Genomic DNA, 6,502 nt, shown 5'->3' on the forward strand with positions numbered 1-6,502 from the left:
GTCTGTGGAAATATTCCTATTATATTTATTTATTCTGTGTGGAAGAAGCACATGGAGGTCAGAGGACAACTTGCAATAATTAGCTCTCTCCTTCCACCCTGTGGGTCCTAGGGACCGAACTTAGGTCTTCAGGTTTGGCAGCAGGTGGCTTTATCCATTGAGCCATCTTGCCAGCCATGAAAATGCTTTTGTAAAAGGAGAAAAATGAGTGCACGGGGGAAAATACCTTGATTATTAATCAAGTATGAAAGTTAATTAAAACATGTAATGATACTTCAAAATAATATGCATACTTTAGAAACATACAATACTTCTGAATTAGTTACTTTTCTGTTGCTGTGATAAAATACCACAATTAAAAGCAGCTTACAGAGGAAGAGTTTATTTTGGCTTCCAGTTCCAGAAGAGGCAAAGAGCCATCCTCTACAAGCGGCTCAAAGTACCTCCTGCCATTAGCCAGTTGACACAGGCCCTGGACCAGCAAACAGCTACCCAGCTGCTTAAGCTTGCCCACAAGTACAGGCCAGAGACAAAGCAGGAGACGAAGCAAAGGCTGCTGGCCCGTGCTGAGAAGAAAGCTGCTGGCAAAGGGGACGTCCCAACTAAGAGACCACCTGTCCTCCGAGCGGGGGTCAATACAGTCACCACCTTGGTGGAGAACAAGAAGGCTCAGCTGGTGGTGATTGCCCACGATGTAGACCCCATTGAGCTGGTGGTCTTCCTGCCTGCCCTGTGTCGAAAGATGGGGGTCCCCTACTGCATCATCAAGGGAAAGGCCAGGCTGGGGCGGCTGGTCCACAGGAAGACATGCACCACTGTTGCCTTCACAGGTTAACTCGGAAGACAAGGGTGCTCTGGCTAAGCTGGTGGAAGCTGTTAGGACCAATTACAACGACAGATATGATGAGATCCACCGCCACTGGGGAGGCAATGTCCTGGGTCCTAAATCTGTGGCTCGGATTGCCAAGCTGGAAAAGGCAAAGGCCCAAGAACTTGCCACTAAATTGGGTTAAATGTACACTGCTAAGTTTTCTGTACATAAATATAATTACAAACTTAAAAAAAGAGTAAAAAATAGTTCATCATGGCAGGGAAGCATAGCAACAAGCAGCAGACATGGCAGCAGAGTAGGAAGCTGAGAGAGCACATGCTCAACTGTAGGTACACAGCAGAGTGAGTGGAAACTTGAGTATGACAGGCTATGAACTCTCAAAGCCTGCCTTTAGTGGCGTACTTCCTCCAGCAAAGCTCTGCCTTCTAGACCTCCCCAAACAGTGCCAGCATCTGAGGACCAAACATTTAAATGCCTTAGCCTATGGGGAACATTTCCCATTTAAAACACTACAACAGAGATGGAATATTGCTACAATTCAATCTCCTAAACAGCTATTATATGTGTGTTCATTCTTTTAGAATTTTTTCTACGGCAAAATTAACATACAGTATGTAATGATATTTTTAATGAAAAAATCTCATTATTCACAGCTTATTTTTTCCTTAGTGTCTTAGATTGCATTCCAGTTAGTCTACATGGTTCCTCCTCATTTCTCTTAAGTGCTTCAATATTTTTCCATAGCAAGAGTTTATTATAATTCATGGGGTTCTCCTGTAGTACTTGCTGTTTATAAAAGTTTGCTATTACAATGTCATAGGAAACATTAACATACCTTGTGTTATGAGCATCTCTAAAATGAAATTGTAGAGCTAGAAATAAAATATGTTAGTACTACAAAACAGTAATTTTTAGTTCTGTAGAAATATGTGGTTATATGTAAGTTTGGGTAAGAAATTAAAGTTTGAAGAAAATCTCAGCCACTCCCTCATTTATATATAGTTAATCAAATTTATCTGTCTTTTTTTTGAGACAGGGTTTCTCTGTGTAGTTTTGGTGCCTGTCCTGGATCTCGCTCTGTAGACCAGGCTGGCCTCCAACTCACAGAGATCTGCCTGGCTCTGCCTCCTGAGTGCTGGCATTAAAGGCGTGCACCACCACCGCCCGGCAAATTTTATCTGTCTTTTAGTGTGTGGCTACATTGCTGTTGTGATGTCATTTTATATTTATTATCTCATATAACCTTGGACAATCTTGAGGGGGTTGATGTTATTATACTTATTTTTATAGATGAAGAAACTAAATCTTTGAGAATGTATTAGTTACTTTTCTATCGCTAAAGATAAAGCACCATGACAAAAGCAGCTTATGGGAAGAATGGTTTATTTGGGGCTTATTGCCCCAGAAGGTAATGATGAGGCATGATGGCTAAAGCTGGAATCTGAAAGCTTACAGCTTGAAACACAAACAGGAAGGAAAAAGCAAACTGGGAATGATTATCTTCTTCCAGTGGCTTCCTATTTCAAGGCCACATCTCCTGAGCATCCCCAAAGAGTACAACCAACTGGGGACCAAGTGTTCAAATAGTTAAGCCTATGTGGGACCTTCTCATTCAAACCACCACAGAGGAGATGGAAAAAGTTATTTATGACTACATGATTAGTAGGTACTAGAGTTAGCATTTTAGTCAGAGTGCTGTGCTAGGATCACTTGTATACTACCAAGACTATTATCCCATTTTTTTTATGTTGCCAAACAGATGCTCAAAGAGGCTTTAGGCGGCTTGTCCTGAGTCAACAGTCAGAAATTAGCCTAGCTCAATTTCTAACCCGGGTCTGACTTCAGAGTTTTGGCTTTTTCTTTCGGACTACATTCCCCATATTTTATTATTAATATATTTTGGAGTTTTGCAATTATGAAAGTAATCTGCTGTTATCTCTAGAACAAAGATAATCATGACCAAGTTTAGAGAAGAATTTATGGAAAAGAAATAATTAATGCTACCCCTCCCACTAATAACTGCTGTTTTGATTTATTCCTTTTCATTATTTTCTCTACACACAGGCCTACAGGCCTTTCTTTCTTCCAAACCTTATGGTCTTTGTACACTGTGCTCACAAAAATGTTTGAGTTTAGTTGCACTTTAAACGTTTAAAACTATATTTCTATTTATTTGTTGGGAAGGGCACTCAGGCGCCACGATGCGAGTACAGAGATCATAGGACAACTTGCAGGAGCCAGTTCTCTCTTTCCACTATGTGGGTCCTGGGACTGAGTACAAGTCATCAGGCTTATCATCAATCAGTGCGCCATCTCACCAACCCCTAGCTGCACTTTCATATAGGGATTATTGAAGTACTACAAAGTCTATACAACTATAACTTATATAAATGCACAATATACATAGCTTATACAAATATAACATCTTGATAACAATGCTGCTAAATACATGCCAGTGTGCCATTAAATATTTTCCAATGAATTTGTTTTGTAGTCTGAAATAAAAGAGTTTAAGTTTTACTTAAACTACCATTGAAAACATATGAAAACCAGTAATAAAACATTTCTATCTTAGCCACTATGGAAATCAGTGTGGAGATTTCTCAAAACTGAAAATAAACTTTCATATGACCCAGCTGCATTACTCCTGGGCATATACTCAAAGGCCTCTATAGCCTACAGGAGAGATACCTGCACACCCATGTTCATTGTTCTATTTACTACAGCCTAGATAACCATCAACTGATGAATGGATAAGGAAAATGTGTTACATATACATGATGGAATATTATTCAACTATAAAGAAAAATGAAATCATGGTATCGGTAGAAAAAGACAACTGGAAAATATTATATTAACTAAGGTGATCCAGGGCCAGAAAGACAAATACTGCATGTTGATATGGAAATCCTAGCTTAGAAACATGTGAACATAGGTAATCTAGGTGGGAGTGAGTACATATAGAGTCCAGGAAACTAGAAAGGGGCCGTGAGAGAGGATAGGAGAAGGTATGTGATACAAAATGGAAGGACGAATACTGTGAGTTGAAAGGTTAAAGTGGGAAAGAGAGAAGAGGGAGGCAGTGAGGAAGAGGAAGAGTTAACCAAAAGTAATGCTGTATGAAAAAGCCATAGGGAAACCTAATACTTGATAAACAAATACAAAACGAAATTAAAGAGAAAATTTCAATGGCAGTACCTAGTGTGGGTTGATAATGCTGCTTTCAGAAGGCTTAGGTTATTAAATGAGAGCTCTAGTGCTAGAGGTGGGCTGCCTTACTACAGGTTGTTGGTTTAAGGAGGCCCCTGAGGCCCCTAAAACCATACAGACAATTGCCTTTGCTATTGGTTACCTACCAGAAATACACAGCGAGACCATATTTACTGAAGACACTTTCTTAGTCAGACATAGAGAAATGACAGTGGATCTGAGCAGGAATTGTCTTCCTTTCAACCTAGTCCTCAAAGTTCCAGGAAGAGCTATGCAGGCTTCTGGGGAAGACTTGTCAACAACAGCCTTATTCAGCTACAGACACCTGTGTTTAACAACGCCGCTACTCATGCAAGATAAGCCTACTGGTGCTACAGTGATAAGTCTGCTGTTATGTAAACAACCGTGTCCTTGGCTCTGAGACCATTTCCATAGGAAGAGATTCATATCTTACACTGTAAATCTGGTCAAAAGCCTGTGGCTGATGACGTCAAAAGCCATAGTAAGGGAAGCTTCTGCTGTTTTTTTACTAGTTGAACACAATATGCTTGTTAAATTCCTTTCTGAATATTTACGTCTGTTCCCAACAGATTAGTGCTGTTGTTAGCTCTGTTCAGAGAAGCTTCTTTTGGCAGTGTGTGGAAGCTACTACAAGGATTCATAACTGGTCAAAACATTAAGAGTAGATGACAGTTGAATCCCAAGCCATGAACGGGATATCTGTATCAGTCTTTCTAGGTCATAGGGAACATGAAAAAGAAGAAGAGAAAGGAATGTAAGAGCCAGAGGAATAGGGGAGAGTACTGTGGAATACTGCCTTTCAGGAATGGCCGTTACAGTCATGAAGTTAAGCAGTTGCAGTTACTTGCCTAAGGCCTGCCTAAGGTGGGCTTTGTGAACATTCCATCAGGGATGACAGAGGTATTCATGGAGTCCCACCCCTCCTGGAGGAGCTGTTGGAGGGTAGTGATTGCTAGGGAAGGCAGAGTCATTTTTTTTCAGTGGTACAGACACTAGCAATTTGTGTATGCTTTAGTAAATAATAACCCACCCATGTTTATTTGGGCAAACCCAATTAAACTTAGTGGTTGTCCACCCTCAAAGCAAAACAAAAAGATATGGCAATACTTTGAGGATTTTTTGGGAAGACAAAGGGGTTAGTTATGTGGGAGTGACAGGGGTATGGGGAAAGATAACGGGGGTGAAAGTGTTTGGAGTATGTTATATACATGCATGAAATTATCAAAGAAAAAATAAATTAAATTAAAACAATATAGCGGGCCTGTCAGCACCCTGTTGTGGAAGACAGAGGGCTGCTTGAGGATTTATATACAAGTGATGGGTGATGAGGGAGGAAGAGACTCCTTTTCAGTGGTGTAGCTACCGGTAAGGTGGCCACCCTCCAGTAAACAAGCTGTCTCCGATGCTCAGGTAAACACTCCTAATGAGACCCACTGAAAGTAGAAGGAGTCTGGTGAAGAAGAGGAAAGAGAATAATGGGAGTGAGAAGGGAGCAAGGGAAAGTAGTGTAGGAAAATATGACTAAAATATGTTATACACATGTATGAAAATGTCATCCTGAAAATCATGTGTAACTGACACACGCTAATAAAACATTTGCATCCTATAGTAAAGGCAGAAGCTTAATATATTTAAAGCATAAAGATTTCCTACAACCTCCACTAGGAAGTTGATCATAAGAGCAAAAGAGTTATTTTATTTAACTTCTTTATTTTCTTCTTTTTGTATGTGCATGCCTGCATGCGTATTCATGTTCTTGTGTTTGCACAACTTTATGCATGTGTGCAGGTGAACATGCCTGCTTATGCATGTGGAGGCCTGAAGACAGCTTGGGGTGTCAATCTCTGTCACTCTCAACCTTGTGTTTTGAAACAGGGTTTCTCACGGGCCTGGAGCTCGCCAAGTAGGATAGGCTCCCTGGCCAGTGAGCCCCAGGGATCTGACATTAACTAGAGTTAAGTACATCAGAAACAGAAAATCATGAAAATTTGTTAAGCGATTAAATGATTGTTTAAAACAAGTCCTTCCAAGCCCTAGATTTTTTTTCTGTTTGAATCTACCTCCCCAGAACTGAGATTCAAAGTGTGCACCATCACATCTGGCTCATTTATGTAGGTGGTGGGTGATTGACCTCAGGTCCTCAAGCTTGCAGGAAGGACTCTGCTGACTGAACTATCTCCCTAATATCCTATTTTAAAAATTGATTTTAAAGTTAGCATAGAGAGTAATGGGTTTTATAATGACACATTCATACATATGCACCATTAAACCTAAGTTTTATATTGCATAATGTAATTCATCATTCTGACTAATGATAAATAACTTACAGGAAATTTATCCCACTATTCAGTAATGTTTCATTATAAAGAATATTTTGGCCAATATGAAAAAAATTAAACTCCATTATGCTGACATTACCGGAAGTGGTGTTAACTTAGC

General features: G+C 40.0%; 1 pseudogene; it reads left to right on the forward strand.

Annotated features, from left to right (window-relative positions):
* LOC131900113 (large ribosomal subunit protein eL8-like) overlaps positions 1–1,013 on the forward strand; it is a 59,612-nt pseudogene extending 58,599 nt beyond the window's left edge.
* The last annotated feature ends 5,489 nt before the right edge of the window (positions 1,014–6,502 follow it).

The sequence above is a fragment of the Peromyscus eremicus genome, chromosome X (genome assembly GCF_949786415.1).
Source record: "Peromyscus eremicus chromosome X, PerEre_H2_v1, whole genome shotgun sequence".
NCBI classification, from domain to species: Eukaryota; Metazoa; Chordata; class Mammalia; order Rodentia; family Cricetidae; genus Peromyscus; species Peromyscus eremicus.